We start from the raw sequence: 13,461 nt of genomic DNA on the forward strand, positions 1-13,461 counted from the left end.
TCTGAACACACACACACACACACACACACACACACACACGCACACACACGCACGCACACACACACACACACACACACACACACACACACACACACACGCACACGCACGCACGCGCACGCACGCACACACACACACACACACACACACACACACACACACACACACACACACACGCGCACGCACACACGCACATGCACACACACGCACACACATGCACACACACGCATGCACACGCACACACGCACACACACAAACACACACACATATGCACACACGCACACACAAACACACACACGTACACACACACCCACACACACACTCACACAGACACACACACACTCTCACTCACTCACTCACACTCACACACACTCACTCACACACCCAAACACACACACACGCACACACACACACGCGCACACTCACACAGACACACACACTCTCACTCACTCACACTCACACACACACTCACTCACACACATGCACACACACACACACACAGACAGACAGACACTCGAACATGTACACACACTCACACACACACTCACACTCAGACACTCGCACACAAACATACACAGACTTACACAAACACACACTCGCATACTTACACACAAACTCACACACACAAACATACACAGACTTACACATACACACACACTCGCACACACACACGACACACACACACACAAACACACACACAGAGCGGTCAGCGATTTTGCTGAAAGTTAGCTAAGGCCTGATATTTTAAAAATCCCCACATCCAGAACACATCCACAAGCGCTGTTCAGACCACAACCTCCTGACATCTAGTGCTGGAGGCGGAGATTTTTGGACGAGCAACATGATTGACAAGCAACCAGAGGAACCTTGATGTGTTCGACACAGATCGGGATTTTATTTCCTCGAATTAAAGGAAAAAGGAAAACGTTGACAAATTTGTAGGAATTTTAGGAATGTTAGTGTTGTGGTTTAAAAATCACGGACCCCAGCTTTAATATAACCATCAGATTAAATCATTCCAGTTAAAACACAAGACACAAGCAGATGAAGTGGAGATTTTTAGAGACATAATGTATTGGAAATCTGTTCTTCCTCAATGTGAAGATTCGCTGTGACCGGAAAATAATCTTTAGTCTTTATCTTGGAGTTGATTATTTTCCATTGACGTCACGTCCTGTACTGTTTTATTCCTCTTATACTTCACAATTTACAGACAACAACTTAAAAACCTCTTTTAATTAAAGACCGACACGTGAATTTAAAAACTTTCCTGGATTTCTCTTAAAGACAAAAAAGTTACAGGTGAAAAAAACACATCTTCCTTCGTTTGTGAACATGGTGGAAAAGAGCAGCTTTACCTCTGAAGAGTTACCTCCTCTTACACAAGGCACCTTGGCCATGTTTTTCAACTGTTTATTGTTTATTTATTTCAATCTAAATATATTTGTAATGTTTGTGATTTATTTGCTATGATTTTACGTTTCTTTTTCGATTTTTTATTTTCGTTGTGCTCTTTAATCTGCTCCAGTGTTCTCTCTGTGATAACAGGTGTGTAGTGGCTCAGCAAGCAGAGATGCTTGGATGGTTTGGGGGATGTGTGTGTGTGTGTGTGTGTGTGTGTTGTGTGTGTTGTGTGTGTGTGTTTGAGAAAGAGTCCTGGAAGACGGAGCCTCTGGGTCAGCATGAGGTTATCCTGACCCTCGTTTGAGCCTCTGCCACAGTGTTTATCAAGGCAGAGAGGCAGGAGGCAGGGGGCAGGAGGGCGCCAGGGGGGAGGTGAAGGAGCTCTCTAAAGGTGTCTGTCAAGGATGGCGCTCCTTTCTCTCTGCCACGGAGCCGCAAGGCCATTTCGGGGGAGCGAGGCAGATAAATAGACCTGTAATCACGTTCTCCTGACCCTGGGAGGCAAGAGAGTGTGGCGCTGTGTGTGTGTGTGTGTGTGTGTGTGTGCGTGCCTAGTGAGCTCCATTAAATACCACTCATACAAAAAGAGTGTATGTGCACGCTAAAAATAAAAACATTTAAAATGGTGTGTTTGTTTTTATCCTAAATTCATACATTGATTTGCAGTTTTGAAGGAGGGGCACAAACACAGGGGTCTGCGTTAATCATTAACCGCCTCGTATAACCGTGTTACTGATTGACGCCTCGTGTTCTTGATGCTGGATCTGACCCTCGCCATGTCCCCCGTGTGCACAGGTGTCTCCTTATCCACCTTCGTGCACTCGTCCGCTCTCACTCCCTCCACCACATCATCCAGAGCGACTCCTCATCCTGTCTTCCTCTAATCACCCAGGAATAAAGACGGCCTTTTTACCAAAGGCGCAGGAAGTCCGGGCTGACGTTTTAATGCCTCCTTGTTTTCCTCAAGGGCAGAAGTTGTCATGATATATCATCACTGGTTCAAACTATACGCTCACAATCTCTGAAAAAAATAAAAAATATTATCGGTGTGGTGGTGAGGTGGTGAGGTGGTGAGGTGGGTGGTGGGGGGTTCTCGAAGGAAAAAGTGGCTCTGTTCCTTGGTAGGTTTCTTGGAAGAGAGAAACTTTTTGTTAAGGTTGTTTATGTTGTATAGCTTTATCTCACACAGACTGAAGATGAACTCGTCTTTGCTTCTCCTGTGTGCCATAATAATTTAAACAGATATCCGACTAAGAAAAAGCTGCTTACTGGGAAAAACTCCAGGTGTCTTTATCAGATTTCTAGTAACAGCTTCAGTATTAAACATAAGACATTACAGTATGCTCTGTACTCTGATCACGTTAATGACGTAAGAACTGTCCAAACTCAATTATGTAATATTATTAGCGTGTACGCAATGACACACTCAGTGACTCGCGTGTTAAAGTAGAGTCCGAAGTCTAAGTCCAGTATAAGAGTGATTAAGGAGTAACACACCTGGGGGTGTTGTGTTATAGAAAAATAATCAATGAGAGGGTGGAGTAAAGGCATCTGACGCAACATGGACTCGCTGTTACCGCTCCGTCTACGCTTTTCTGAGCTTGAAACCTTTTCTAACTGACAAACGTTCTAAAACCGGAGACTCCTTCTGTTTATTTTTATTATTATCCATGAATTGTGTCCAGTGTCTGATATACAAGAACCAGTCAGTGTGTTAATACCAATACCAGTAAAACCAGTCATTTTGGAATTACTGCGGAAACTAGCATCAGGTCTGCTGTTACACGTCAGAAAGAGCAGAGAACTGAACAGTAAACGAATCCGAACACCGCTATACCATCGTTGTACCTTTAGCACAGAGTCAGCTTGACATTTAGTCAGAAGGACCCTTTTATTATTAGTTATATGAAGTTATAGTTATATAACATTAGTTTTATGGTGTCTGTTTATTGTAGTACTATCTATAAATGACACAAGCAATGTTCCCCCGATGCCAGAACCATCCGAGGTCCATTTGGGTTTATTAGACCAGCATATTAAATTGGTCCCCTTTATGTTTTGTTGGCGTGAGAGACGTCTTATGTAAAGCTTTTTTTATTAAGAGTACAATAGCAGGTGAGAGAGAGAGCGAGAGCGAGAGAGAGAGAGAGAGAGAGAGTGTGTGTGTGTATGTGTGTGTGAGGCGAACGTCTGTTGGTTCTTGCTTTGCAGGCCAGCGAACAAACACAGCCAGGTACACAGAGCTACTGCCATTACAAGCAAGCCAATTGTTCCTAGGTGATGGAGCTTTGAAGTGCACAAGGTGAGAATGTGTTGTTTTTCGTGTCAACATCTCAGGAACAATTGAGCTGCGCTCTCTCTGAAAGGCATTGTGGATTAATGTTTAAAAGAAACCTGGGCTCACACCAGGGTCAGGTTTACTTTTTTCCTTTGCTTTTACATTTATACGGAGGTTAAAGAAGTTAAAGGTTAGATGAGAATACAAGTTATTCTCATGTTTATAAATCTAATGAAGAAAAATCAAGGCTGGTGATAAACATGACCTTTATTATCTCTCTCCTGTGCCTGAATATCGTGTCCTACTTCTGAATATCAAGACGGCTAGATATCCTTCGGGAGACTGACGTGCAATCTTTCTTGGTCGGATAATCTTCTTCTAAAGTAACGTCGCAGTAGATGAGTGACACTTGACTGACTGCGTCATCCCAATCATTTGCATATCTTGTTTGTGGGATCTCTCTATCGGATGGACAGACAGTCCCCGGCCTTCTCTGCAGGACCCAGATCTCATCAGGTTCTGGCGTTTTCTAAACATCAGGCTCCGTAGAGAGCTACCAAGATGGCTAGATGAAGAAGATTATCCAAACAAACCACGGGTGTGGAGGGGAGGAAGGTCTAGAGGTGTTAGTCATTGAGTATTTGACAGGGGGGTCATTATTGGGCTCAGTAGGTGGGTGGATTGTGCTTGGGGTTGGCTTGGGGCTTATGGGTGTGTGGGTGTGGGGGGGCGATATTTCAGGTCATTATGACTGCTTATGGCTTTATTTTGGAAAAAAGGCAAGCAATAAAATCGAGTCATGTCAAACGCTGATGAAATAAAATACAAAATCAAGATGCAGCAAAACAGAAGACTTGATACTACAGACCCTTAATGGATTCAATCCTCTGAGAGAATAAATATGCATTTAATTGTATTTTAAGACCATTACAGGTTAAAAAATGATAGACAATTAACCTGGTAACCATAATCAGGTTACATTTAAACCTCTGTGGAGTCTGTGGAGTAGTTATAAGCAGCTAATCCGGAGGTAGGACAGGAGCAAAGATGGTCAGTGATATCATACACACATACATCGGCACGGCTGACCGTCACCGCTGTATGTTCTTGTGGAACATTTCGTTCCAGATGTGCTGTTAAAATAAAGTCAGTAAAATGAGCGTCATCTGAGAAGGTTTCTGTCTAGATCTTGCGTGGCTTTGTGTTCGTTTATTCGTTCGTTCATTCACAAGAGCATTAATGAGATCACACTCTGATGTTGGGATGTTGAGGAGACTCCAGTTCCAGATCATCCTAAAGGTGTCAGAGTCAGGGATCTGTGCAGAACACTTGAGATCTTCCACTACAACCCAAACCTCCACACCATGTCCTTATGGAGCTCAGGGGCTTTTTTGCACAAGGGCATGTGGTAACCTAGTGGTTAAGATGTTGGACTACCAACTGGAAGTTTGTGCCACCAACAGAAATAGAGGCCCAACGGCGGCATTTGTTCAGTGCTGAGGCTTGAACCCTGATCAACAACCCAGAGTCTTAACCACTTGAGCCACCACTGACACACCAAGCTGTGACCTCTGGGCCCCTGAGCAAGACCCTTAACCTTCTATTGCTCAGTCATGTAAAATGAGATAAAATGTAAGTCGCTCCAGATAAAGGAGTCTGCCAAATGCCATAAATGTAAATTGTCACACCGGAGCAGTGTTTGCGTCTCTGAAATTTCCCAGTAAAGTGCAATTGTAATATCAGATGTAATATAAAGTCTAATCTGGATCAATACAAAACAATGTAAAAAAAGTTCCAGTAATTTAGAAAAAAAAATGTATCTTTAAATGTTAGCTTTTACAACTGAGTTTAGTTTTTAGGTTTAAAACTGGTGCTAATGATCTGCTAGGAGACTTAAACTGTTACAGTGTCCGGATGACCAAATACAGCATAATAACTGTATTCTGTCTTCATTTTTTATAATACGAGTAAATAGACCACAGAGATGTAGTTAATAATGAACTTCATTATCCATGTTCTTTCACTTGGATCACCTCCAGTGAATTTACGACCGTCAATCTGAGACGTCCCTTCCTTCGGCTCCGTACGAAGAACGAGGCTTGCCACTGAAGAACTCTTGTTAAATCACGTCTAACTTTAACAGCTCAGGTTTCACAAGGAACTTCGTGGGAACTGAGAATATTTCATGAGAGATATTACTTTACATTGTAAAAAAAAAAAAAAAAACAAGAAAACAATTGTGTTGAAAACTTGTCTCATAAATGTAACCAATCTCATAAAAACCTGAGTTCTGAATTATAAGGAAATGTTTTTATGGGCCGTCAGACAAGAGCGAGAGTTGTTAGGGTTGTTAGAGTTGGTAGTTGTTCAAACAACAAACCTGTGAAACTTTCATTAGCGTTCAGATTCGACAGTATTTATGTGCAGGTAGAGATTTCTGGAAGTGTTGTAAAAGAGAGATAATACATGCTGCGTACAGACGCAACGCGGAAGTTTGTCGACCTCTTGAAGAGAGACGCTTAAGACCTACGCTTTGGACTTAAGCCACCAAATTAGGGCATAATGTCAGCACCAACCACCAGCCACCAACCACCAGCCACCAACCTCGGATCGACCTTGAGATACGACTCAAGAAATGTGCGCTCCTTTCAGAGACCTCGAGTACCTCCTGGAAAAAAAATAACAAAGGTTATTATGCATTTTCAAATATGAAACTAACAAACAAGTCGATTTTAAAAACCGATCAGTCTGAAAGAAGTGGGAGGGGAACGACACATTGTTTATCCATGGAGTCATGTCTCTCTTTTTTCTTTCCAGTAGGGACCAGAGGTGCGCTCAAACACTCCATTCCCGCCATGAGTAAACAGAGAAGCAAACAGTGAGGCTGGCTAAAATGGTGCCTGGTACAGCGCTGGAACAAATCTCACACGAGGAGAAAAAAAACGCAGCTGATAACAACTATAATTGGAGAATGTCGAATGTGTATGTAATTTCTGCCCGAACAAAGACCTTGTCACACTATTGAAAGTGTCATTGTGAGTCATTGTGTGTCTGTGTTCGCACAACACTCGGGAAAGGCGTGGTGTGTTTGCGAGCATAGGTGCAAATGTCGGGGTCACTGGAGACTATGGTACTTTTCATACGGTCACCGAAGGACAAGGGGAAATAAAGCCGTATCACAGCGGACATGTTTGTTGCGTCTGCACTTCAGTGTAGTGGGGCGAAAGTCTTATCAAAACTGAAAGGTATTCTTATCAAAACTAGAAAACGTGTGAAGCATTTCGTGACAGCACTTTCCTAGTAGAAGTGAAAGGCTTCGGTTGTGTCAAAGGTAAACGGCTGGAAAACGTCCAGCGTCCAACGTCCGGTTCTCGTTCAGCAGAGCCGAGAAAGGCGCCGTTTTATCATCACAGCTTCTTAATGAAATAAAAGTCTGTACATGAAAAAAATCACTGGATAAATAAATAAAAAAATTGCAATAACGAATGAGTCCGATAACTAAAACAAATAAGCAAAGCAAAAGTTAACAAGCTACGATTACGAAGTACGATTAGCCGATTATTGCTAATAATATCGATTGTTAAAGACTCTTTTATTATTAAAAAGGGCTTTGTGGGTAAAAAAAGGAAGCACTCTCACACTAGGCAGCATGATCAGTGAAAATAAATAAATAGATGAAGCAAAAAAGAAAGAAACAAAAAAGAGAAAACTTTTAATTCTTTAGAAAATAGGCAAAGAAGAAAAGAATATAAAGTTATTATGAGTAAATTATTTAAAAGCAACGCGGATTATTAACACGAGTATTTATTTATTTATTTATTTACTGCTATTGACATTTAGCTGTAACTTTACATTGAAAGTTTTGTAGGATTATTGCACTGTTATAGATTTTGTCGATTATTAGTTTTATAGAAATCAGATCTTGTCCTGATTCATTTCTATTTCAGTGTAAACGCTGGTGTCATTGTGTTTTGTGAGCGCAGAAGAGGTCAAAGTCAATTTATTAATGACACACGGAATGATTTAGTGCCGTGAAAATAGGCCACGTGCTGCCGTTAAATGTTGCTAAAGCTTGAAGCCTTGGCTTATTATTGACTTTTAGTATTTAGCCTAACGGTCAGTCTCTGTATAAAGGTTTGTGGTTTGGAAAGTGAGGAGTGAAAGATGAAAGTCTGAAGTCACTGAAAGCTCACGAAGCGTTTAATATGTTTGAACTATTATAATAAAACAGAAATAATTCTAAAAGCAGTTCTTCATATAGAGGTTTTTTTTTTGCTAATAAAATACTACTGGCTTGTCATTTGGCCTGACAGACAGAAGCCGGTGTTGCTTCTTCTTAGAGGTTAGAGAGATCATTTTTTTCTTCTTGGAGCTAGTGTCAGACATCCATCCTGTATTTTAACTCCATTACAATGACCTTGCATATTTGCAAAAAAACAGGCCTGTAGCCCTAACCCTGATACGCTTCCTCTGTAAGAGACAACACAGAGTCCTTCAGCCTCGTCACGCTGCCTATCAGGACGTCTGCTTCTCTCTCGCTCTCTCTCTCTCTCTCTCTCTCTCTCTCTCTATCCGAGTCTCAGAGTCTCAGAGTCTCCGAATCTTGGCACCAGGTGACGTAGTGGGTGTTGGAGCTGATAGTGTCCGCTGTGGCTTTTAAACAGCTGATTCAGGGAAAAGTCACAGGGTCTGCAGTGTTGGAGGCTAACCTTCTCATTTTAGACAAAACACAGGCCTGGGTGCAACAGGATGAAGGCTGAGTGGATGAAGCACGGAAAGAACAACAAGGTCCACAGAGCAGGAGCCTTTTAGATCAGCAGCGCTTGGATTTAGAAAGTACTGATAGTGTTATAAGGCACTAAAACCCACAATGTGTTCGCTGAATTGACTGGATTCTGTCATGGAGTCATAACTTATATCATAAAAAATACCACTGCCATTTTTTATTCCAGATGCAGACGACGTATTAAAATATTTAACACTCTTTCTCTTTCTACAGTTAAAATGATGTCAGATTAGATCCCAAACATCCCCATGTGAACGATTCAGGATTTTCCAGAAGTGGAAAATGAGCCAATCGTGAGCAGGGCACGGCTAAATATAGCTGCCACTAACCCCCGAGTACATGGAGCAGAAGGAGCCCGATGGCCATCTGAGCGAGTGCTAATGGCTTTTTAAACACTTGAATCTAATGACTGATGACTGAAGCTCTTATCTGTTATTCCAGCACATCTTCTGCAGGCGCTTTCGCGAGCCTGACTGCCTCCAGGCCTCAGAGAGCCGCGGCTGTTCCCTTCCTATTCTGTGCTAATGACGCCTCATAAAAGCGTAATAATGTCTTGTGGTTGTTGGTGATGGTGAGACTGAAAAGCATTACATCGTTTTTCTGCTTAAGTTCACCATTGTTATCGGAACAGTGTAAAAATCCATGTTTGTGTTTTAATGTCAGGTTTTTAATCAGTGGTATTAAACAGGATTCTTACGTCAAACTTTAAAATAAAATAGATGAAAAATTAAAAATAGAATTGAATAGATAAATAGAATGGAAACAAAGACAAAGTAAAAAAAAAAAAGAATCAAATAGAATAAAATGAAAATATATAACAGAAGCATAGAACAAAAATAGATTTAGAATAAAATAAAACAACAGAATAGAAAAAAATAAAAATTAAGCATTAAATGTAAAACAATTGAGTAGAATAGAATACTGTAAATATAGAATATAGACTAGATAAAGAATAGATTACGTCATTAAAATAATAGAACTAAGAATATGATTACAATAAAAATAGAAAATATGACAAATATTTAAAGCATTTATCAATGTGATGATATTTATACAGTCTGAGTGTTTGGTGTAAAGTGCAGATGTGTGTGATTTTAGTGACTATCCACAGTATATACTGTGTAATAAACAGATGAATTAGCTGTGTGATGTGCAGAAAGATCTAGAAAAAGTCCAGTCCCACTTCTTGGTTGTCTCTCTTACTAAGACGTCACCTTGCAGTTCAGAGAAGGAACTTTAGAAGAAGAGAAACCTAAACTAATGAGTGATACATGTGACCGTGAGTACAGTAAGTACATCTTCAGCGTCCACATCTGAACCTCAAAGACTGATATCTGATATCCATTATATTTGTGATTAGGAGTTATTAGGTGTTGCTGTAGATAAAAATAAAGCCAATAAGGGAAACCCTTGTAAACACGCTGCGAATGTTGGAATAAATCTTTTTTTTTCACTCACGTGTATCCTATACATAGGACTCACGTGTACATTAGAGCAAACTGAAGCGCAGGTTATGGGAGCAAATAATGTCCAGTTGTTATGAACAGCTAAGATCACATGACTGGGTGTGTCTCAGCCTGCAGTGATCAGTGGGAAGGTCGTTAACATGCTTGCTATCAAAGGTCTCTCTCTCTCTCTCTCTCTCTCTCTCTCTCTCTCTCTCACACACACACACACACACACACACACAAACACACACACAAAGGTTTCTTTTACACCTGTCCAGTTTAATCATCTACCATTTCCAACAGTCGTGTCCAGTCCCCCCGTCAGCAGCAGCTCTGTGTCTCAACCTCACACCCCGGCAGACTTTACTTCAACACACGTCCTGTAAAACAGCAGAGTAAACACAAGGTGTGTGTTAGAACGCAGAGAGTTCATCACACAAATACAGCAAGTGACTCAAGGAGAGTTTTATACAAGGCTTTTAGTTGATATAAACAGTGTGGAGATATCACACACACACACACACACACACACACACACACACACACACCACACACACACACAGGCAACAATTCTCATCTGACACTTTCTTATACAAAGAATTAAAATCTGTGTGTTTTTTTTTTTTTGCAGACAGATTTTTGTCTGTTGATCTTGTTTCCACTTTTAATGTAATAGAGCAAAGAAAGGAAACGTTTATTTTGGGGAAAAAAGAAAACACTAATTAAAATATTTTGAATGAATAAATATGTGCACCCTTTTCAACTGTTATCAAAGAAGTGATTTTGATGAAGGCCAAAAAAAAGATCAGTTGCTTCATTATTATTTTTTTGACATCTTTTTAGATTCATCCACCTGCTGGAGCCGTGATCGTCAAAAAGTGTACAAAGCACGCACAGTGTCTCGCTCTCTGAAAGGTATCGATTAGGACAAGGGTACCTTAAAATTTCTAAAACAGTCAATGTATCGTGGAACATCGTGAAACCGACATCAACAAACAGAGAAAATAGAGCAGCATGGTGACACTAACAAGAACAGGACGTTCCTCCAAAATTGGAGTTGGCAAACGGACAAGAGGAAAAGTTATCAGGAAAGCTGCCAAGAGGCTTCGAGCAACATTAAAGGAGCATCAGAAATATCTGGCAAGTATTGGTCACTTCCTGCATGGAACAACAATCGCTCGTATTCTTTAAACGTCTCGGCTTTGAGGTAGAGATTCCAAACAGGAGACCTTTATTAAAGAAAAACAACACCCAAGCTCAAATAAATCACTCCAAACCAGTGTTATGATCTCATGAGACCAAGGTAGAAAGTTCTGTACATAAATCTAAAAGATGTGCTTGATGCTAAAACAAGGCAGCTTAGCACCCAAAATCAGCATAGACACACTGAAGCACGGTGGTGGCAGCGTCATGCTGTGGTTCTGCTTCTCTTCAGCTGGGACTGCGACTCAGATAAAAAGAAACCGGTCTGTTCAGACACAAAGCCTTAAGTCGTCCTTCAGACAGAAGGAGACGCAGGAAAGTTTCATGCAAGTCAATCGATGTTTTGGAGTGAAGATCTTATAGAAATTCATATAGAAAACTGTGGAACGACTTGAAGAAGGCTGCACACAGGAGCGCTGCTCACAATCTGATCGATCTGGAGCATTTTTTTCCAGGAAGAGAAACTGGAACAAAATTCTTCATTGACTCTTACACCAGAACACTTGTATCGATGTTCTTTATTATATGCAAAACATGATTTAACAAAATATTAGTTAACTGATGTAATCACTTCCTAAAACATTTCAAACACTATTATTATTTTTTTTGTTTGTTTGTTTTGTTTGCTTTTTCTATTTTACATTAAATGTAGAATCTGACATGATTTACATCACAAAATCCTGTCCTTTAAACAGGGGTATGTAGACGTATATCCTATGTAGATAGATAGATAGATAGATAGATAGATAGATAGATAGATAGATAGATAGATAGACAGATAGATAGATAGATAGATAGATAGATAGATAGATAGATAGATAGATAGATAGATAGATAGATAGATATTCATCATTTTTAGATTTCTCTAAACGAAAAATTAAAAGTGGTGTCAGTTTTGTTCCAGAAGAGATTTTGCAGATCTGTGCATGACTTTGTTAAACAAAAAATCTTAGTCTTGTGTGCTAATGAAAAACAACAAAACAAACAAACAAAAAAAAAAAATACTGTAAAATTCAACAGATATATCAGACATATCAGCAATAAGGGACATCCAGAATGAGTTAGTAAATAATAATTATTTATTTAAATCATCATCACCTTCATGAACAAAATAATAATAATAATAATAATAATAATAATAATAATAATAATAATAATTGCGTGACGGAGTTTTTTCTGCCTAAACAAAGTCCTGCTTTGTTTCCAGCATGTCTTACACGTTACAAGGGCAAAGTACATCCGGGCAGAGATTAAAGCTTTAATAGTTTTAACTCTGGTACATAAAAAAGAAGTGTCTGCCGTCTGCTTGACACCCCAACACACACACACACACACACACACACACACCTCTTCACGGATGATTTTACATTCAAATGAGCAGATACACAATTACACAATACACAAACACCAGCATCATCACCATCGTCATAACGTCTTAATGCGACGAAACGATTTTAACCCAGCTGTGTGCAGATGTGTAGGTTTTAGGTTAATGGTTTAATTACGCTGAAAATTAAATTACACAGAAGTACAGAAACATATATACAAAAAAAAAAAAAAAACGGAAACGAAATATCCGTGTTCACACACACACGCACGCACGCACACACACACACACACACACACACACACACACACACACACACACACGATATTTGAAAACCGTTTTATCTGTAATGAAGAGTTTACTTTATTTGTTTATCTGTAATTATGATACAGGTGTTGTGTATCACCTTCCAGTATCAGTGATATGAGCACACAGATAAAATGTCTATTGAAAAGTTATCATGCTTCGATAATGTAGGAATAATAATAATAATAACAATAATAATAATAATAATAATAATAATAATAATAACAATAATAACAATAATAACAATAATAATTACTATTATTATTGTTATTATTGTTATTATTGTTATTATTGTTATTATTATTATTATTATTATTATTATTATTATTACAATCTTTACTAGCCGTTTTGTCACTGACTGAGATTTGATAAACCTCCATCAGAGAAATTACTTACTTTATTTTCTCCCAGTAAAACGTGCTCTGACATAAATAATATGGCAAAATATTATAATTATACCGCTGTGCGAGTTTAACGGATATTTTAGTAGTATTTAGTACCTAAATTAGCCGCTAATTAAGTGCGTGAGCGCGTGCGTAAGTATACAACAAAACAAAAATACAAACAAATAAGCAATTAAGTAAAGTACCCAAAAGGAAAAATAATTAAAATTACGAAATAACAAACTAATTACAAATCAAAATAGGTGCCTAAAGTGACAAATAATTAGCCTAAATAACTATGAAAAATGAGTAAATAATATCCTATTATA

At 39.3% G+C, this 13,461-nt stretch overlaps 1 long non-coding RNA gene across 2 annotated transcripts; it reads left to right on the forward strand.

Annotated features, from left to right (window-relative positions):
* The first annotated feature begins 3,554 nt into the window (after positions 1 to 3,554).
* LOC132844461 (uncharacterized) lies at positions 3,555 to 6,700 on the forward strand. Of its 2 annotated transcripts, XR_009648345.1 has the most exons (3): positions 3,555 to 3,703; positions 6,094 to 6,367; positions 6,497 to 6,700. It is a non-coding gene; the product is annotated as an uncharacterized LOC132844461 (long non-coding RNA). The 2 variants fall into 2 exon arrangements; XR_009648344.1 differs by lacking the exon at positions 3,555 to 3,703 and having other exon boundaries at positions 4,438 to 6,367.
* Positions 6,701 to 13,461: the final 6,761 nt, after the last annotated feature.

This window comes from Tachysurus vachellii, chromosome 1 (genome assembly GCF_030014155.1).
Source record: "Tachysurus vachellii isolate PV-2020 chromosome 1, HZAU_Pvac_v1, whole genome shotgun sequence".
NCBI classification, from domain to species: domain Eukaryota; kingdom Metazoa; phylum Chordata; class Actinopteri; order Siluriformes; family Bagridae; genus Tachysurus; species Tachysurus vachellii.